At 39.2% G+C, this 22,908-nt stretch overlaps 1 protein-coding gene across 14 annotated transcripts in view; it reads right to left on the reverse strand.

Annotated features, from left to right (window-relative positions):
- MAPK10 (mitogen-activated protein kinase 10) overlaps positions 1-6,591 on the reverse strand; it is a 249,390-nt gene extending 242,799 nt beyond the window's left edge. For 5 of the 14 annotated variants that reach the window (XR_013999882.1, XR_013999883.1, XM_081151603.1 and 2 more), the window contains exons 1-2: positions 5,911-6,318; positions 502-616 (exon numbers count right to left, since the gene is read on the reverse strand). The gene's annotated coding sequence lies outside the window, so the exon portion shown is untranslated. Of the gene's footprint in view, positions 1-501; positions 617-4,365; positions 4,491-5,910 lie in introns of all 14 variants that reach the window. The other 9 variants (XM_081151610.1, XM_081151606.1, XM_081151611.1 and 6 more) reach the window with 6 other exon arrangements.
- Between the last annotated feature and the right edge of the window lie 16,317 nt (positions 6,592-22,908).

The raw sequence follows: 22,908 nt of genomic DNA on the forward strand, positions 1-22,908 counted from the left end.
CAATATATTTATATAGGAATGTACATATATGTGCATGTGTGTATATGTATAGGAATATATATACACACAAACATATATATGAAAGGAATTGAGCATCATAAATCTAACTCAGAACCAATTCTTCTACTAGAGAGGATGAACTGGTAAATATAGACTCACGCTGCAAACAATAAAATCACTGAAAAATACTGTTACCCAACTGTTACTCAACCATATGGACTTGTTCATTGCATCTATCTTCATAGGCTCTTATCATCCAGGGAGGTGACATCATGGTGTTATACAATGCACCGTGCACCCAAGACCTCGTGCTGCTATATGTGGTATTAATAGCACCGCACCATCAGTTAAACATTCTGTCCTACCAATTTTCACTTCTCTAGTGACATTATTCCGAGCAGTATTTCTTCAGATCCATACACTAAGTCATATGCAATATTTAAATGGATTCTATAGAGCACGTGTTTCCTGCTAAGGAACATTTTCAAATTTGCAACTCACCACTGCTTTTATGGTTTCTCATCTATAGGAAATGGATCTAATTCAACAGCTTCTTGCATGAGTTGCCATAATGAAGATCTGAGATGATCCTGCCATTGGTGTTTCTCATACTAGCCTAAAACCAAAGCAAAAACACAGACAGATTTGATTTTAACATTTAAATGGGAATTTCAACTGCATTGAGAAAAACAAATGACTACGAAGGAGAATTTGTGATGGGTGACACAGGGGAAAGGAATAAAACATCTTCAGGTAGTTCACTCAGTAAAGTTATCACAAGCACAAGAACTTTGGTTTTACCAACACCAGAGTAGCTGGATATTTTAAAATCTGAACGTAAGCCCAATTAGCATTGCTACTTTGGGTGACATGATTTTTCGTTTTTGAGGGGTTTTTAAAGATTTTTTTTTTTATTAATATTTTTTTCTTTTTTAGAGAGAGAGGAAGGGAGAGAGAGAAAAAAATATATGAATGTCATAGCAAAACATCAATTGGCCGCTTCCTACATGTCCCCAACCAGGGATCGAGCCAGCAGCCCTGGCATGTGCCCTTGACTGGGAATAGAACAGGCAGCCTTTCGGTGCCCGGGACAATGCCCAACCAACTGAGCCATGCCAGCCAGGGCTGATACTAGGTTTTGTGATAAGGATTTGCTTTTTTGATACAAGGCACCCTACTAACCTTCAACTAGGAGAGCTCCACTATTACATGTTTACATATTTTGCTCTTCATATAAGATTTCATTAGAACAATGGGTTATACAGTTACCGATAAAAGGACTGAGAGAAGTTTGAAAACCACTTAAGTATGTGAAATAAAATAAAATAAAAGTTGGTCTGAAGTAGGAAAGAGGCCTGTATGTAGTTTTTCCATAATCTGATCTAATTACAGAAGTAGGTTTGTAACTTCAATCTATTACTGTTACTTTTCAACATTATATTGGACCAGACTGTCCAGGACTATGCCTGTTTCCAATGTTCTACCCCATCACCAATCACAAGTTTTGCTTCCTAGTTTAGCAAGTATGGTCACCACACCCGAAACAAGCCTCTCTGCCCCAAATAAGAGTCCCTTTCTTGGCCAGGGGCTTACAACTGCTATTAGGAATTCCTCCCCCACCACCTTCTGCCCCCAGGCCATCCCCATGTGGCCCCAGTGTCACCTACCACCAAGTCAAAGGAAGTGAATTTCTTTCTCCTCTAAATTACTATTACAGTTATTGTGAAATCATTAATATATATCATTATATACCATCTTTTTTATTTAACCTCATTTCTCTAAACGACTATAAGCTCCCAAATGTCAGAAACTATGTTACAGTTTCCCAAACCCTGCCACCCATAGTCCTTAACAAAGAGCTCTGTACAGGGGAGACATTCATTCAAGGAATATGTATTTTGCCCCTACTATGTGCCAAACAGACACAACTAGTCCCTGACAGAGATTATAATTTAGTTGGTAATACAGGAAACACAGGAATAGGTAATGACTGTGTTGTGTGATAGGTGCTATGACAGAGGCAGCACAGACACTGAGTAAATATGACCAAACAAACTATGAGCTTTCCTTCACTACCAATGCTTTCAAAACCTATTTTCAATGTATGAGAAGGGGATCATTACATTAAGAAATTCATTTTCAGGAAGCACATGGAGCACCCAGGCTCGTTAACATCTGAAAAACAGAAGGCAGTTTTAATTCTATGAAGACAAGTCACTAAAATGAATTTCTAGTACTTTCCTGTCATTGCTGGGTTGTTGTTTTCCTGCTTTCTACTACACATGCTTACATACACATACACATACACACACACACACACACACACACACACACACACACACACAGTGTAGCAAAAATCCTGTTTATCACTATGCAAGTCACTCTGCAAATGTCTGGATGCCCCGTAGGGGACTTCACTTTACACCTGTACACCGTATCAGGTTTTAGAGCAACTGGGGGTTAGGATGCTCCTAAGGAGCCTTCCATCATTTCCTTTTCCACTTAAAACTCTAATTTCCATTCCCAGGAGGCTATGGGATTTGCCTCTCATAGCCACCAGGGATAAGAGCAGTAAGAAAGGCCACAGTAGCTCGTTAGGAATCCAAAACATCAATTCAACTAAACAATCTTTTACCAAAAATAAATATAAATTTGAGGTCCACTTTTCAAGCCAAAAATGTCTCTATTTAAAGGTTTTCAATATCACCTGAGGTTTCCATTTAGAGCTTCCACCAAGATTCACAATAGGAAATAAAGCTCCCCTCCATTAAATAAAGATGGGAGGAGGGGGAGAGTTAGCACCTAATGCACACAGCACACAGAGTTCTCAGTTCCCCCTCTTTGCCTTGATTTTTCTCATAAGGACACACTGGAGTCAAGCTGAAAAATCTTTATTCGAAACCTTACAACTTTGCTATGAAAACATGAACAGAGAGAAAAATTTCTGGAAATCCAAGCTCCAATTCTAAATTGTATCTTCTCTTTCGAGCAATCAATGTGAAGAATGATCTTTTATCTGAATCGGCACCAGTGTCTCATCTCAGATTTATGTAATGTAGTAAGTCTATCTAATACGTGAAAGAAACAAATGGATTCAGTTCTTCTTGACCAATAAGCATCGCCCCCAGTAGTCTTTAGGCCTAACTTTTTCACAAGTCCTAGTCCTTGGAAGGTGTAAGAAATTCACGGGTGGTAGGAAGGGAGCACTCCGACTGCAGCAAATACAGGATTGAACCACTTTGGTGCCATTACTGGATCTCTGTGCCTGTTTTTGCATAAGTGTTGCAATGTCCAACCAAAAGCTCAGAAGAGATTGTATAGGATGTAGTAGGAGCAATGGAGAAAAAAATTTTACTGTCAATTTGTCTTCTGTTATTCTAATTGAAGGAAGTCTCTCCTGCTTCGAGTCCATTATTCTCACAAGCAACTAAGCAATCATTCGATTTGAACACACCAATTCCACGCAGTCTTCTAGCTGCAAATGTGACTTGAAGCCAGAACTAGGGCATGAAAGGCGAGCATCTGCCCCCATGTTTAACAAACAAGAAAAGCCCCAATTTGTCTTTATCTTTTATCATCAGTCTTAAAATACTTTTACACTAAGTATCTCTCCAAAGAAATAGATTCATTTACATAAAGCCACAATAAAGCTTTAAAAAAATAACCCTTAATTATAGGAGGCTTTACCTTAAACACGGGAGGCTTTTCCACATGACTTAGGTAAGGCAGATTCCTTTTGCTTATGATTTTCCTATAGGATACACTAACAACAAAATCCTACAAAATTTCCTGTCATTTAAAAATATGCTTGTATTTTATAGCACCCACAATCAATTCTCAGTTCATTCTAACCTTGAAAAATATTAAGCATGTGCTACAAAACTATTAAATCCTAAGAGCTGCAGACATAGCACACAATGACAGCAAAAACACACTCAGCCCCTCTGGGATCTGTTCATAAACATCCCCTTCCAGCCCGGCAGAGGCACTGCTCCAGCACCAAGGCCAGATGCTGTTCTGGGGCAGGCGAGCAAGCAGGAAGCTGGAGGCAGCTGATTTTTCCACTCCACAGATAATTTCCTACTGCCTCATCATCAAGAACCTTTTTACCGAAACTGCGAAGATTTTGTAACACCAGGAACCCATCAAACTAAAGATACTTTGCAACAACCGAAGGGAGTGACATGCAAATGAGGAGGCACGAATTGTCTCTAATATTTGAGGTCATATCACCTTTGTCATCTGATTTTCTAGTCCCACTGTGGGAGCGAGAAAATCTAATTTGCTCTGTGTGGTAAAATAAGCTAATCCAGTACTTTCTGTGAATCACAGGTGTGAGATGAAGGGAGAGAAGGGAATACATACCAGAGGCAGCAAAACCGCTACATCCAAACTGTCCGACCCCTAAAATCAGGGTTCCAAAGTGGAGTCAGGAGCTTGTGAGCTCATTCATGAGCATCTCTGTCTATATTTACAACATACGTGCTCGCCTAAGGCAGAAAATTAACAGAAGCCTCTCTAAGAGACGTGGTCATTCCTGCAACCATTTTTAGCACATTGATCATTTGGTGAGGTCTCCCAGGGTCTGACAACCAGCAGGCCAGGGATAGAGGGAGAACTCGGACCCTGGACCGGCAATGCCTGGCGCACTTGTACCCATTTTCCTTCCCTCTGAACTGTGGCCTGTCCCACATGACTTAGCCTGCCTCTTTGGGGTTCGTTCATAAAAGTTATCATCCACAGCCCAGCAGCAGGCAGGGCTGCGATGCACACAGTCCGGCTCTGCAGCAAAGGCAGCCCTGTAAACAGCCTTGTGATTGCTTCAGAGCTCGCTGCCTTGGGATAAGCCATCCTCCTCTGTGGCTAAAGTGCAGTATCCCAGGAACTTGTGTCTTTAAGGGGGTTAAAGCAGAGACTCGGTCTCTAAATTTAAATGTAGAGGGGGAAATAAATAAATATATATATATATATATATACACACACATACATATAATTTTCTTGAGATATCTCTGACCTTGGTTTACTTGAAGTTTTTCCAATAAATCACATTTATTTTGCTGCAGGCACAAATACATAAATTCTGATAAGTAGATTGCCATGCTCATTTCTGATGATATATCTATTTTCCCCAAAGAGCTCTGACATTTCTAGGGGACACAGTATCCCAGCACAGAATACCTGGGAACCATGCCATTAAAAAAAAAAAAAAAAAAGAATAGAAATGCTGCCTGCTGTGACTAGGAGATCACTTTCTTAAAGAGATGCCTTACCTATACGACTGCAGTGCCAATGTTTCCTCTTATCTCTAACCTGACCCCTGTTCTGTGTTCCTCTCCACAGCCCAAATTTAGCCTAGAGTGTTTCTGCAACAGTAATGCCATTAGTTTTGCAACTAAAATATACAAAGACCATTCTCAGCTAAAATATGTCAACATGTCCCAAAATATTTAAGTTACATGTCTCAGGAAGTAAATATAAATGTACACTAAAAGACATGATTTTTAAATGTTTTAGGTACCCACAGCATTTCTTGGGTATGGGACTGAGGTCAGCACTTCTAATAAGCACAGCTGTCTCTCTCCCTCTCTCCTCTCTCACTCTCTCTCTCTCTCTCTGTTTTTCTCTCCCCTCTGTAGTTCTGCACTGCTCTAAAAACCCCTGGTCACAATACGAAAGCTCCCCCGCCCCCTGCCCACCTCACTTCCAGCAGAGGGGTTCCCACCGCCCCAGCCGGGGAGAGGTGCCGGGCGCGGAGCCAGGGCTGTGGTCTCCTGCCCCAGGTAGCTCGCTCCATCCGCCGTCCGCCCCACCTCTGCCCCCTCCCACCCCGGTTCGCCCAAAAGCGACGAGCAGACATCACCCCACCTTCCAAACCCCGGCTAGAGCCCAGGACGAGCCGAGAGCACCTACCATGCCGCGCCTCCGAACTCCGACGCCCGGCCCGCAGCCTGCCCCGGCGGCCTCCCTACTGGCTCCCACTAGCCAAGTCCCCGCTGCCGCCGCGAGCGGGTGCCCGCAGGTGGGAAACGTCTCAAACTCGTGATGGGCAGGTGATCCCCAGAAAGCCCAACCCTAAAGTCACTCCAGCCCCGGGGGACTGAGGGGCGAGGAAAGGACGGGGAAATTGTGAAAAGGAAAAAAGGAAAGGAGCCGGCGAGCGGATAACACGTGCCCCCCGCCCCCCATAAAACTAGAGAGCGAGGAGGGCGGCTTTTAGGAAGACGCGGAGCGGCTCGCTGCTGAATCACGCTCTTCCGCCGCCCGGGCCCATTGTGCGCGACGCCGCCTGTACCATTGTGGAACCTGCCGAGGAGCCGCGCAGGGCGCTCGGGGACTGGGGTTGCTATGGCAACGGGAAGGGGCGCACGTGACGTCAGAGCCCGGAGAGGGCCGGGGGGGAGGGGCGAGGGGGAGAGGAAGGAGTCTGCGCGCGGCCGCGGCTGCGGGAGGACCGGCCCGGGGACGGGAGTCGGGTTTGCGGGGCGGCTCCGGGCAGCCGCCGCGGCAGCGCGTCCGCACGGCCCCGAGGACCGCGGGCTCCCGCAGCCGGGCCGCGCACGGCCGCGCCGAGCACACGCCGCGGTCCCGCCCGCCGCGGGAAGCGCGGCCTCTCCCTCCCCGGCTCGGCTCCCTGCGAGCGGCGCGGGAGGGACGCGTCTCCGCCACCCGCGAAGCCCGGAGGCCGCCGGCGCCTCGGAGGGGACGGGGCGGCTCGGTCCTGCGGGGCCCGGGCGCGTCCCAGCGCCAGCTCTTCCTCCGCTCCCCTTGTTTTCATGGAAGTCCTAAATTAATACCCACTCAATCAAACGCAACAGACTGATTCCTACACTGCAATTTGAACGTGGAAACAAAATGCAGGTTATTTGAGTTAACGAATCAGGGGGAAAACTGATACAAATTGCCTTATTACTACTGGGGGCAAATACCTCTATTTTATTTAAGTAATTTGCTCTGCTTTAGACTGCTAGAGTATGTATTTTAAGTATCCATACAGTTTTTTGTTTGTTTGTTTGTTTGTTTCGATTTTTTTTAATCTTTATTGTTGAAAGCATTACAGATGTTCCCCCTTTCCCCCCATTGATCCCTTCCACCTCACTCTATACAGTTTTAAACATCTACAAATAATAGTTTTTTTAGACTACTCCCACTACTAAAAAATTACCAATTTTTTTTAACATTTATAAATTTTTATTTTTATTTTTTTTGCATAAGGAAAAATTTCAATACATATTTGGCCTAACCAGCCTCAGCGCTTGGACTTTTCAAGTTACCTAATGGAACCAAACTCCTTTTTGCTTAAACAACTTTGAGGTGGGTTTCTATCTATTGTAACCAACTAGTGCTGAGTTTTTTTCTGTTCTACAGTATGTTTTGGAACTAGTAGGCTTACATGAATGAGCTTTGTCCACGTGCTAACAAAAGAGATTGTTGCTGCTGCTGTTATTTTATTCAGAGGGAATCTAGAAAAAGAAAGTCTTGCATGAGTTTTCTGTCTTTTTAATCCGTTGGACAAATTTTTGAATGTTGATTAATCTAATAACAAGAATCAGTTGATTATTAACTTGTAGTCTTGGCATTTGGCCTACCTACAAGATGATTTTGTAGCAAGCAAAAATATGTAGTGATTAGCCAAACATCTTTATAGTACAATGTGATTGTTATTCTGACTTTTAAGTGATTGTAATCGAAGTTTGAGTATCAAAGGTAAGTTCCCAATAACTGGATATCAAAGAGGAAAACGTGAATTTCAACTCTTACCTCACATTACAGGCATCAAAAGTAATGCAAGATAAATTATAAACTGAAACATAAGGAATATTTTTAAATGATCAATGGGTATATAAAAAGGTATTCAACACCATTGGTCATCAGAGAAATGCAAATTAAAACGGCAATAAATATCATTTCACACCCACAAAAATGGTCAAAATTTAAAAAGACTAACAACACTAAATTTTGGCTAGGATCTAGAGAAACCAGAAGTCTCCTACATTAATGATGGGAGTGAAAAATGGTAAAACTACTTTGGAAAATGGTTTGGCAGGTGTTTTTTTAATGATAAGTGTACACCCACAGGATGACTCAACAATTCTATTCATAGTCACCCAAGAGAACAGAAACATATGTCCACACACAAAAAAAAGTTTTACATAAATGCTTGTGCTAGCTTTACTTATAAATGATAAATGATAAATGATAAAAACTGGAAACAACTCAAAGTATATCAAGAAGAGAATGGATAAATTATGGCATATTCAACAGTTAAAAAGTGGCAAATATAAATAGGTTAAAACCAATCATTTTCGTCTGTTACTTAGATGATTAAAATGATCTTTTAAGTCCATTATATACAGTGTGGAAAAATTAATTTCCTAAAATTAGATCATTTAATACAAGTTCATTTTTTAAAAATAAACCAAAATAGATTCCATTCCTTATTGGATAAAACCAGAGCTTTTAATTCAAAGCCTTCAATAAGATGATTAGAATGTAAGTCTCTCTTGCCATTTCTCAGGCCAACGCAGTATGTCTTAGAGCCTCTCCTTCCAAAACTATACATCTTTCAATCAAAAGGGAGAACAAACAAGAACAGATACCTATTGATATCATTGCCTTTGCACTGTGCTTGTGTGTAGTTGCACCTACCATATAAACTCCCACAAAAGTATCTCTTTCCCTTCATTTCATCTTTACCATAATATATTTTATATTTTATGAATATAAATACAAATAAATACTCTTATTTTATGAATATATATAATATCTTACCTTAAACTTGACTGTAACTTAATCTTCTTTATTTCTCATTGTTTTCCCTGAAAGTTCCCTATTCCGGCAACCTAGCATATCTCCTTACACATGGTAGGTGATCAGTAAACAGTTATAATTATCGGTGATTACATAATTATTTTTACCAACTATAAAAACTTTTTATCTCGCCTGGCTGGGCATGGCTCAGCGATTGAGCATTGACCTAGGATCCAGGCGATGGGGTTTGATTCCTGGTCAGGGCACATGCCCGGGTTGCGGGCTCGATCCCCAGTCGGGGGCGTGCAGGAGGCAGCCGATCAATGACTCTCTCATCATTGATGTTTCTATCTCTCTCTCTCTTTCCTTTCCTCTCTATGAAATCAATAAAGATATATTTTTTTAAAAAACTTTTTATCTCAAATATTATTATGGAATGTTAAGTTTTGCGATATCCAATATTAAAGTAGGTAACTGCTGTTAACAATATTAAATATTTGAACTTTATTTCACTCTTTTCAAAGCGCTTTCAAATGGAATTGTGTGTAATCTTTTTTTTAAAATATATCTTTATTGATTTCAGAGAGAGGAGGGAGGGGGGAGAGAGAGAGAGAAACATCAATGATGAGAGAGTCATTGATCGAGCCCGCAACCCGGGCATGTGCCCCGACCAGGAATCGAACCCGATCGCCTGGATCCTAGGTCACCGCTCAGCCGCTGAGCCACTCCCGGCTGGGCGGAATTGTATTTAATCTTGAAGTTTGACCTGAATTCTATCAGTACTATCATTATAAGAGTTTTTAAAATAAGAGTTAAATAAATAAACATAAGTTTTTATTTACAAAAGCGCATAATTGTATTTAGTATCCTTTGTATACAAGTTTATTTATTTAATGGCATGTTTATAGTCTGTGGTAGAACTGAAGATATTCAGGAATTTTTCTTGTTCTCCAAGCAAGGAGATCTCCATTCCACTATAAATGAAATCTTTGAGATAGTACATGTTTAAAATGAATTACTGAGACATGCAACAATATAGATGAATCTCAAAAACATTACACTAAATGAAAAAAATAACACAAAAGAGAGTATTTACTGTGTAAATCCATTTATATAAAGTTCTAGAATAGACAAAACTATTCTATGGTGATGGAAATCAGAACTACGATTGTCTGGGGAGCCACACGGTTGAGAACTATATTGAGGACAGGAGGAAAATTTCCAGAGTGATGAAAATATTCTACATCTTGATACAGGTGTGAGTTGTTGCATAGGTGTAAGCATTTGTTAAAACTCTTCAAAGTGTAACTTTGTGTGTGTGTGTTTTAACTTCTTTAATAATACAGTCAAAATTTTAACGCTAGAAGTATTCACAATTCTAATTAGTATGCAAACAATTATAAAGAACAAAAGGCTAAACACATTTGTGAACACACTGCAGCATCTGTCTTTAGGTTCATGAGCCGCCCAACACATTTTAGATGTATAGCATATGAAGCCACAGACCATAGGGCTAGAAGGCAACCCCACAAGTTAATAGCTTAACTATAATCAGATTCATCTTGATAATTAATGTTTAACTCATGTGATTGTCATAGATGCACATAGATGTCAACCACATGGAAGTCAACCATAGGGCCTTGCAAGTGTGGAAGGCCATTTACAGTTAAGATTGAGTACAATTGACAACCAGAATAAAATAAACTCCTTTACTGTTTAATATTTTCAATATGAGCACTTAAAATATTAATATGAGATAAAATTTCACTATTTAAACTCACATTACATGTACCAAAATTATAAATAAATACAGCATATCGGTGCATTTCATTCTATTTAAATTAAATCACTGTTTATAAAAAAAAAAAATTCAGTCAATTCTCAAGAAGAAAATTGCTGAGTGAGCAATAAGTTAGAGTTCCCTAACCTGCAAATCGGGTCCCATACCTTGAATCCTGATTACGCAGACCCAAACAGATCCCGCAGTCGGAAAGGCCAGACTCAGAGTCACTAGGGTCTTAGGAGGTCTAGCAAACCCTGTGTAATGAGGCGGACAACTGATGGAGGTTTACCTGAAAAACAAAAAATAAGAATTCAGATATTTGAAAACATTGTTCAGAGACACGTGGCGAGAAGCAAATTCCTGGGTTCCATTCCAGGGACTATCACTCAGTGTCAGGACTCAAGACTCTTCAGGAAATGAAGGTGATGAAGAATTGGCTTTCCACCAACAAATGAATGGCAAGGGACTCAGGAATAAAGGACTCTAAAGGACTCAAGTCTGTGAAATTAGAGTGTCAAGTAAAACTTCAATTTCTGAATCCAAGCTTCAAGTGCATTCATGGGGGTGTGGGGGGCAGGTCATGGGGTAGCAGGAGAAGGAACTAAAGTCTGCACTGTATCTTATTGAAATTGGTCCCAGAGCGGGGTGACTAACTTGTCCCCATTTGCCATGGATTTCCCAAGTACCACATCCTAGGAAACCTCTCAGTCCCAGGCAAACTGCAAAGGTTGGTCACCCTATCCCAGCGTCTAGAATGGATTTGAACCCTCATGAGAACTAAAGGTTCCAGCTGGGAAGACTTAGAAAAGAAAGGGTCAAAGAGTTCACTGTAACGGGGCTGTGGCTGAAGAGGAGTGTCACCTAGCTACGCGTTCAGCAATTAGGTTATCATGCATGACTTAGGATGCTGGCCAGAGGATGCAAATGGTTTGATGAACACAAGGAAACTTATGAAAGATAAGTCAGTATAATTTGGTGAGTGAATGGATATGAGGGGAATGCAGGTCAATGGTGACTTGGACTCACTATCATTTCAAAATATATAAATTATGTCTTCTTGCAGAGAGTCAGTCATGTATTTTTCATGACGCTTCCACTTGGAGAACACTTGTCCTTTGCAAAGCTACTCCAGACTTTAGAAGTTTCAGAGATGCTGCATGTACTATCTCCCTTTCGGAAAGTCATCTGGCGCATTACTAAATTCAAACACTTGAAAGCTTGAAGTTAAAAATGAAACTATTTAAATTTTCCACAATTAAATTAAAATTTATATTGCAAAATAATTTCTCAAATACAGTTTTTAAACATAGGATCAACAGCTTTCCTGTCCATAATGATCTTTAGTGGAGTAAACTTAAAATATTAATGGCTCCTCTGCCCTAGCCGGTTTGGCTCAGTGGATAGAATGGCGGCCTGAGGAATGAAGGGTCCCGGGTTTGATTCTGGCCAAGGGCCCTCAGTTGCAGGCTCAATCCAGGCTCCGGTCGGGGTGCATGCAGGAGACAACCAACCAATGTGCCTCTCTCACAGCAATGTTTCTCTCTCTCTCCCTTTCACTCTCTCTGAAAAGCAATGGAAAAAATATCCTCGGGTGAGGATTAAAAAAAAACAAAACTTAACGACTCCTCATATGATCCAGTAATTCCACTTCTAGGTATTAATTGGAAAAAAATGAAAATACTAACTCAATAAGGTTCATGCACCCCATGTTCATTGCAATATTGTTCACAATAGCCAAGACTGGAACCAACCTAAGTGTCCATCGACAAATGAATGGATAAAGGAAATATGTTACATATACAATGGAATATTATTCATCCACAAAGAAGAATGAAATCTTGCCATTTGCAATAGCATGGATGGACCTAGAGTGCATTATGCTAAGTGAAATAAGTCAGGGCAAGACAAATACTGTATCAACTCATTTAAATGTGGAATCTAAAAAAAAAAAAAAACAAACAAACAAGCTATAGATACAGAGAATAGATGAATGGTTGCCAGAAGCAGGGGAATGGGTAAAATGGGTGAAGGGAGTCAAAAGGTGCAAGCTTCCCATTATAAAATAAGTAAGTCCCGGGGATGTAATGTACAGCATGGTGGCTATAGTTAATAATACTGTGTTGCATATTTGCGAGTTGTTGAGAGGGTAGATCTTATAAGAATAAAAACTTCTATAACTATGTATGGTGATGAATTTTGGCTAAATTTATTGTGGTGATCATTTCACAATATACACAGGTGTTGAATAATTTTGTTGTACACCTGAAACTAATGTAATGTTATACATCAATTATGCCTCAATAAGAAATAAAATTTAAAAATACTAATGGTTCCTAATAAGAGTAAACTTTGTGATCTTTCAGTGTCATAGAAAGAAAAGGAATCTAACTCTGCACTCTCCTTTTTAATTAGCAGACTTTATTTGTGGGGGCAGTTTTAGATTTACAGGAAAACTGAGCAGAAAATTACAGAGTTCCCACATACCCTGCTCCCCTCCCCACACACAGTTTCCCCTACTATTAACATCTTGCATCAGTGTGGTACATTTGTTACAACTGACAAACCAATATTAATACATTATCATTAACTAAAATCCATAGTTTATTTTAAGTTCACTCTTTGTATTGTACAGTTCTACAGGTTTTGACAAATGCATAATGTCACCTTACACTCACTTTTAATTTTCCTCTTGCTTAGGAGTCAATTTTATACTCAGGAAAAAAATGTGTTCACATCAAAAGAAAGTAGATAAAATTGGTCTGGCGAAAGTTTTTCCTAGTGGACAGAGCACAACTCTTAGAAATTTAATGGCACACAAAAAAAAAGTTCTTTGAACCAACTTTCATTAAACTTATAAAAGCATCAAATTTTTTCCCACTGGGAACACCTATAACTAGCCAAACTATGTTCCTTTGTGGTTAAACATACTTTGATTGTAAATACAGAATATATGCGGCAATGAAAATAATACAGTTGACCCTTGAACAACAGGGGTTTGGGACACCAATCCCTTGCACAGTCAAAATTCTTAACTACAAATAACCTACTGTTGACTGGAAGCCTAGCTGATAACATAACCAGCTGATAAACACATATATTGCTGTTATATATATTATATACTACATTCTTACAATAAAGTAAGCTAGAGAAAAGAAAATGTTATTAAGAAAATCATAAGAGAAAATACATTTACAACATTTATTTTTTAAAATTTGCATATAAGTGGACTTGCATATAAACGTAAAGCCCTGTTGTTCAAGGGTTAGCTGTAGTTATACACAGCTTTTCAATATCCTGATCAACTTTTTTTTAACTCTAGATTTAGTTAACAATAATAGTGGAGGGCAAATTCTATTTTCAAATAATATCAAAGAAGCTTAAGCATGTTCAGGTAGCAACAGCTTTAAAAAAATCTCATTAGAGTATTTGTCTTTTGAACAACAGTGCTAATAAAAATTTTCCTTCTCTTAGATCCCAGCAGAGGCTGGTTTGTGAGATAAAGAAAAGTTATTCTTGCCAGACATCTCAGGTTTGCCCATACTTCAATCCATGCACATCTGTAGCAATTCCAATTTTCCTGATCCTTGCTTTACTCCAGTGCCCCGGGAACATGACAAAAGCGTGGAGATACCATGGATTATATTGGGAATTTGGCCTAGAAATTCAACTTCTTACCCCTCTGCAGCAACTCAGATCTTCATTAAAAGAGCTATTTTTTTATCAGCTTTATTTAGGTATAATTTACAAATAAAATTGTAAGATACTTAAAGGTACAATGGGATGGTTTGATATACATATAGTGCAATGTGAAAGGGTTTCCCCATTGAGTTAATTATTACATCCATCACCTCACATATCATATTTATCTTGGCTTGAGGGGTTTTTTTGTTTGTTTGTTTTGTTGTTATGTTTTTTTATGAGAATATTTAAGATCTACTCTCTTTGGATATTTCAACTATACAATAGAGTGTTATCAACTACAGTTAGCATGTCATGTTACATGAGCTCCTCAGACTTTACTCTCATAACTGAAACTGTGTACCCATCTACCAATCTCTCCCTGTTTCCCCCGGCTCCCCACTCCTCACAACCACTTTTCTATTTCTATGAATTCAATATTTTTTTTAGGTTCCACATATAAATAATACCATGTGGCATTTATTTGTCTTTCTCTGTCTGGTTTATTTCACTTAACGAAATGCACTCACGGTCCATCCATGTCTTCACAAAAAAAAAAAAAGGATTTCTAAAAGAGCTATTTTCACCTCTGACTCTGATTAGCCATAATAGTGCTCAAACAAAAGGCAGGCCATGAGACAAAATACAAGCCAAACTTTTGTAATTAACTTCAAAATATGAGGTTAATAATATTCTTTTTATAAATATAGATCATCTATTACCACTAAATGAAATTTCCTTATATTAGAGAGACTATTTTTAAATATTGCTATAAGATTTTTGCAATCACCTAATTTGTTAGTGAATTCTTAGTCTGTACACTTGAACAATAGGGTAAGTAGTAGTAATGTGTGGTGATGGTATCCAAAGGATCAAAAGACTAGTAATCAAAATTAATAATATAACAGAGGATTTGGTATATTTGGTTTATATTTTTAAACCAAATAATCATCAGCGTAAACTTATATATACAGCTTATGCCTACTAAATTTTTAAGTTACTAAAAAAAAATTCTTAGAGTATCCTAAACATGCCATTTATTGGAATTTAATATTGAAGAGGGAGACAGAGAAATAGGAATCCAATTAAGAAATTTTTCTAAATTCATGAAGATATAGCCAGAATGACAGTATAAATTCAATATATGTCTTGTGTCTATACAGAATATTTTAAATAATATATAACATATAAATACTTTTAAAGCTGATTTGGAATATGTATAGGTTGTGAAAAGGGCATTGGACTCATCAACAGATTATATTTAAATCATAGCTGTGCTATTTCATGTCTGTATGACTTGAAAAGATCACACAGCCTCTCCATTTCTCACTTTAGGCATTGACATAATGGTATAATAACATTCACTTCACAGAACTTTTGTGAAAATAAAATTAAATAATGTATATGACAGTGCCTGGCACAACCCAGGGCATATGAGAGTCACTCAATAAATATTGAACATTTGATTGAATTTATAATCAATAAGAAAGATCTAACCCACACTTTAATTTAAATATCCTGACATAACTTTGTAAGCTATGACTCTTGTCCAGTGCCCCAGAAACATTCATCTTCTCTTGAATGATAATGTTCTTTAAGTGTAAACACAAGGGAAGATGCAGTTGATCATATGCTACTTGGCAGTGTTGAAGCAGTGCTTTGGAACTAATAAGAAGCTTGAAGGAATTTGAGCCTACCTGCCAGTCTACCTTGAAAAGACTATTCAGAACATCAGCAATTCTCACTGGAAATTTCCCAGAGAAAATTCAGCTACTTAATCAGCAGATATTCAGAGATATACTCTTTTACAAGAAATGGAGAACCAAATCAAGAAAACTAAGCAAAAAATAGTACAGCTGTTGGAGCTATGTGACATTCTTAGTCATTTAATTACAATCAATTCAACCAGCAAATCACCGAGTAGCATATAAGTACAAAACACCGTGCTGGAGATTTAGAAAAGAAATCCAAGACATGATACCCATTGAAAAGAAGTTCATGATCGTATTGCTGAATCAACACTGGCCCACTTGAGAAAAATAATCTCTAATTAAGTCCATAAATGTAGGATCAAAACAGTAAAGCCTCTAAGTCAGAGAAAAGATCTCAACATGGATCCTAAATCCTGTATGTGTTAAGAAGCAGCACAGTCCAATAAAAATGATCTAAGTTCTAATTCCACTATGACTAAACTACCCATGAGATGCTGGGCAGCGGTAGCTCTCTAGATTTCACTTTCTTCAACTAGTAAGTATTGGGTCTAGATTACATGATAATTATAGTTCTGAAACAAAATGGAAGAGACAGTCTTAAGACACCGAGGGAGTCTTTCATGAAGTCTCTCCACTTCTTAAGGACTGCCTTCTCACCAGGTTAGCACTAGCACGCTGATGGTGGCCCACGCAGATTCTCCTTGATTTAAGGCAGCTCTTGCAGGGATCTCTGAAGACAGATGGTCACAGCTGCAACAGCTTCCAATAGAGCTCATTTATGCAATTGCCCAGGAGACTCCCACATGAAGAAAAGGCAATTCCCTCAAGACATGCAGAGAAGCTAACCTGACAATGAGAACAGTGATCAGCTACAGCCTCCAACAGAGCCTTCTACTGAGTCTCTGCTGTGAGGAGTTTTCAACTGAGCTGCAGGCCTTGGTGAGAAAGGACCAGAGCCTAAAAGGCTAGATGATCTAAAATCTTACTGGGAGGAGGAGAGAGCGTAGATCTCTGAGTGTAAGGTTCATGGGGGCAGGAATGTTTCCTGTCTATTTACGGCTGTACCCACCACACCAAAGGGAGTTCCTGGCAAACACTCAATGCAGTTTTATGGAATGAATGAATCAGTGAATCAATAAAACAATCAAGTATGAACAATATAAGGAGCAAGTGTTTTAAAGCTTCTGTCATGGATTGAACTGTGTCCTCTCAGAAAGATGTGTTGAAATCCTAACCCCCACCCAGTACCTCTGAATGAGAAATTGAAAAATAGAGTCCAGATGGTTTTGAAATATAATTAATTAAGATGAGGTCATGCTGGACCAGAGTGAGTCCCAAATTCAATACAGAATTGCCCCTAATCCATTAAGGATGAGGTATCCTTACAAAAATGGGCAATTTGAACACAGACGGAAACACAGAGAAGGCAGATGATGTGAAGTGACCCAGGGAAAAGGCAGCCATCTACAAGCCAAGGAGAGAGGCCTGGAACCAATTCTTTCCTCACAGCCCTCAGAAGGAACCAATCCTGCCAACAGCTAGATTACGCACTTCTAGCCTCCAGAACTGCGAGACAACACTTTTCTGTTGTTTAAGCCACCCAGTTTGCAGTATTTTCCTACAGTAGTCCTAGCAAAGCTAATTCTGTCCCCTAGCTTTTTTTTCTTGCTCCCCATAGTCTACTCTCCCTGAGCAATCACAGTGATCAATGACATTATATCTCTTCTGCATGCAAAACACAATGCTTCCAACACACTGAGAACCGATGCAGGTTCCTAACATAACATGCCAGACCCCCGTGCTCTGGCGCATGGCTCCCTCCTGACCTCCCTCTATCCTCCCCTCCTTTGCTTCTTTATCCTCTCAGTCAACACTGGCTTCTTGACTTTTTCTCAGGAAAGTCAAGGATGCTTCCACCCCATGGGGCTTGCACTTGCTGTTCCTCCTGTCTGTGTACCATTTGTCTCTCTGCGCTCACAGCTCATGGAAAGGTGTTCCAGAGGCAACTTTTTGACAAGCCTATCTAAAATAGTGTCCCACATCAACCCTATTCCTTGTTCAGTGGCTCTGTGTTTCTTTACAACGCTTACCCCTGCCTGATATATTAAATGTACATGTGTTCATTTTCTGTCTTCCCCTCTAAAATGTATGAGTATAGGGACAATGTTTTGTTTACTGGTGTATTCTAAGCACCCAGAACAGTGTCTGACAAGCACAGGAGATAAATATTTGGTGAATGGATGAGTGCAACAATCTTACATATTTTCTCTGACATCTTTGAAAGTTCTATAAAAAGATATCATTCAATCACTAAATATTTATTTGGCACTTCTTTTGGACCTGGGACTAAAGGCCTTAGGATAGTCATAAGAGAGATAGTACACATAAATCTCTCCTGAACCCGGCCCTCAAGAAGCTTGGAGCAGAATTTAAGTGTGTTTCATGAATTGCAAATGTGATATACAAACTGTAAAACTACAAAGGAGAAAATAGTCAGTTGTATCTGACAGGTAGGAAAGACGTCATGGAAGAAGTAACAGGTGAACGTAGGCTTGAAAGAACTTTCCATAAGGAAGAGGAATTATAAACATGTCCAGGGTAGGATGAAAGAGTCTGATGGGTTCAGATAGTGAAAGGTAGTCAAGTATGATTGGAGCACAAGAGCACAGGGGGACTAGAGAACAATGCTTATGTGGTGAGAGTAGAGGCTTAATGGAAAAGCAGGGAACAGATAGTTTATTTCCCATTTTAAGGAACTGGGAGTTTATCCTAGAGCCTAAAGATCCTCAAGACAGAGCCTACTAAATACATTACTACTTTCAGATTGAAAGGGATGATACCTAAACCTTTAACCACATGCATCACAACTCTACTACCAGCATTATCATATTATAAAAATTATTTTGCATGTAAATAACACCTAAAAGGCAATATGAAAACAATTTGATTTGTTGAGAGAGATCTTGGGTTTTGCTGTTTTTTGGTTTCATTTTCTATTACAATGTGGTTTAATCAGCATCTATTATATGTTGACTTAAAGTCTCCAATTTTATAATTGCCACTGGTCTATGTAGGTCTGATTTCCCTGGAATCCACACATCTCTGGAGACACCAGGTTGCAATTATTTGTTGACTTTGTTTGGAGTAATTTAGCCCTAAACTGCCTTTGCCCCAGTCTTAACAAAGAGATCAGGCCTATTACAGATAAGGACTGACACCGGCAAATTGGCTTTTCTAACCATTTTAGTCCTGAGCTTCAGGCCTTCTGGTTATCAGTTTTCCAATCACAAACCTTTAGTGCATTTATCTAGTTGACTTGTTTTCAATCTTTTTAAATAAAATCCTGTTCCCTTTTTCTCAGCAAAATCTCTCTAAGAGCCCAATGTATAAAACTATAAAGCAATGTTTAATTAATTATGCATTTTGCAGATTTGTACCATTTTTTATAGTAAAAGTGATTAATGAGCAATATGTAGCTATTTTAATGAACCAGTTATTTTCAATCCTGACTTATAAATGATAGATGTGGACTATCATTACCAGCATGAAATTCGGTTCTGTATTTTTTGGTTGGAAATTACATTTTTTTAAATGGATCTCATTCATAGGTTCTGAATTTATAAAAGAGAGAGAGAGACCAAAACAGAGTTAGGAACTTCTCATCTCTGGGTCATATCCAATTAGTTTATTTATGTAGCTTAGAGGTTGTAAACACATCACACTCTACTCTAGAGCCTGAAATCAAATCAAGTTTAGTTCATAGTATATGTTTTTTAATTAGTTGCCAGTTTAAAAATTGAAAGATTTCATTGAAATATCTGGATTTCTGGCTTCTCTTGAAATCTCTGAGCATCTGGCAACAGTAGGCTCATATTCTTACCTAATGACTGTTTAGATGGTTGCTTTCCAGATGGCCTTACACATACACACAGCTTCCATTCACTACCTGCCTGGGTCCTGTAGCATCTAAGTTTGTGTTCCCTGAACTCTATGTTCAAAGACCGTTGGAGAAGCTTTATTCCCTTCTCTGTGTCTCTATTCCAAATCCAAGCTGCTGTCAGGAGCAGAAACCTTCAGGCAAGGGAGGCAACCAACTGAAGAGAACTGAAGAGCCAAGCAAATAAAATCTCTGGCATTGCTTTCCTCCTTCCACAGGGTTTCTCTACTGGGAAACTATGACATTGTTTGGGGCCAGTAGCTCCATATGAAGGCAGGGAAGGGGGTTGTTTTTGCAAGGTGTTTAGCAGCATCCCATTAGATGCTGAGACAACCAAAAATGTCTCCAGATACTGTCAAATGTCCCCTGGGGATCAAAATTGCTCCCCAGTTGAGAACCACTGAGGTATAGCCACTTGTAGTCCACTCAGGTCAGACTCCTGGATCAAAGGGAAGGGTGGAGAAAGGTGGAGAGTGGGTCCAGGGGGGTAAATGGAAGATATTCATTCAGCACAACTCTTCACCACACCTTGAAGAAGTTCTTACTTGCTATGCAACCTTGAGCAAGCTGCTTAACCTCTCTGTGCTTTAATTTTCTCATTAGTTAAATGAGGATAATCATACCACATAAACCATGAAACTGTTATAAGAATTAAATTAAGGTAAGAATGTTGAAGTGCTTAGAAGATCCTCAAATTAAATTAAATAAAGGTAGTCTCAGACTAACATTAAGCTTCCTTACTGTAAAGGCTTATTCTTTTGTTTTCCTTCCTTTTGGCTACAAGACTGGAAGAGTCCAGGCCCCTTCAATAAACTGCTATATTTTTAGTATGTATACTTAAGATACACACACTTTATCTTATTTAAAGAAGAACACTCCTTAAAGAAGTGTTAAGTAGTTACTCTAGGTCAAGCAGCCAGCAAGTGACAAATCCATTAACCTTCTAATGGTGCTTCTGTGATGTGTGACCTGCGTGAAAATGGCTGTTAGGACCTCCCAGCTGTCTGAGCAAGCTTTCACCAGGCATGGGCTGAATATAACCTCCATTCCTTCATTAACTCTTTCAACCTTCCTTTTCCCCTCAGCATATGATGGGCAGGTAAATAAATAATTTACGAACTCAATTTCCTTCCTGGATTTTATTTTTATATTTTTCTGTGGAGCATCTTCATGTCAGAAGAAAAACATTTATTGATGTCATGAAGAATATGACCTATGTGTGAACCAGTAAAATAAGTTGTTACTATACTTTTATGTCAAGTCAAGATAAAATATTAACCTAGAATAATTAAAGTAAAGCACTGAGATATGACTCCAAAACCTAGAAATTTTGCTTGCTTTCTAATAGAGAATAAAATAATATCCCCTTCTTCAATTTTATTTTATCTTTTAAACATAGATGTGATATAGGTAGACGATACAGGAAATTCACTTTCAAAAGACAAGTATATATCATTACAAAGAGTTGGGTGAAGTACCAAGAATACAAATAAAAATTTTTTAAATAAAAGCTTAGATAATCATGAGTAAAGATGATATAATATACCTCACACACAGTAGAAAGGCAAAAAAAGCAAATTGGTGTGACTAAAGTACATAATAGTTCTAAAGAATTAAAGGATCTGGTTTATCTTCTTTGATTAATTTTTAATTCTCACATCTCTTTGCTCTCATTTATCAGCAACCTAGAAGACATACCATTTCTTTCATCATCATATGCCAAAGCTTCATGGACTAGTTAGCACTCACTAGTTTCTACAGTACACTCAAATATTACAAACACTGGAGAAATATGAAAGCTCTCCTTATCCGTCACCACTACTTTGTTTATCTGGGCCATTTCTAAAATGTAGAATATTAGCTTTGATTTTGTCATCAGATTGTTCATCAATTTAACAATTTTTATTGAGTGCCTCCTATGTGCTACATACCAGGACCTGGGAAAATAGCAATATAACAAATTCTGTAATACACAAAGTTTACATTACAATTTCAGGGACAGAATAGACAGGCATTTAAGGGGAGAAGTTTGTGTATTCAGGGCAGGAAGAATAGCAAGTTCAAGAACCTAAGACAGGACAGAGTTTGGTGTATTCAAAACACAGCAAAAGGCCAAGAAGGAAATGGGAGAACTGTAGGAAATGAGGCCAGAGGGTAGCCAGAAGGCATGGTAGGGACTTCAAATTGTATACCATGTAATGGGAAGACATGGAGGTTGAAAGCTGGTATGTCACAGCCTGATTCGCTAAAGGACCATTCTGGGAGAAGGAGGCATGTGGAGACAAGATGGAAAAAAGTAGAGGCAAGGAAACAAATTAAGATATTACTACTTGAAGCAACAGAGATAGAATTTCCAGTCAAGATGGCAGCATAGGTAAATGTGATGATCATATCTTCCCACAACCACATCAAAATTACAACTACCCCTAGCTAGTTTGGCTCGCTGGTTAGAGCACTGGCCTGTCGACTGAAGGGCCCTGGGTTCAATTCCGGCCAAAGAGCATGTACCTTGGTTGCAAGCTCAGTCCCTGGCCCAGGTCAAGGCTCGTGAGGGAGGTAACCAATTGATGCATCTCTCTCACATCAATGTTTCTCTCTCCCCTCCTCCTTTCCACTCTCTCTGAAAAGCAATGAAAAAAATATACTCAGGTGAGGATTTAAAAAAAACACACATTACAACTAAATTATAAACCCAGGCCATCATTCAGAACCACCTGAAAACTAGGTTAACAAAAGTCCTACAGCTAAGGATGTAAAAAATAAGCCACATGGAGACTGATAGGAGGAGCAGAGATGTGGAACAGGGTGGCCCTACACTAACATGTGGCAAATAAAAATTGGGAGAGCTATCTCAACTGCGGAGATCTCCCCTGAGGAGCAACAGGTCCCAGACCCACATCATGGTCCCTAGCCCAGGGTTCCAGTGTCAGGGAGAGAAGTCCCCTAACTTCTGGCTGCAAAACCCAGCAGGGATTATAGCTGGGTGGGATGGAGGGCTTCTGGAGTCCCAGGAACACTCCTTAAAGGGCCCACACAGGAACTCACTTGTA

This window comes from Miniopterus schreibersii, assembly GCF_964146895.1.
Source record: "Miniopterus schreibersii genome assembly, chromosome: 1".
Taxonomy (NCBI): Eukaryota; Metazoa; Chordata; class Mammalia; order Chiroptera; family Miniopteridae; genus Miniopterus; species Miniopterus schreibersii.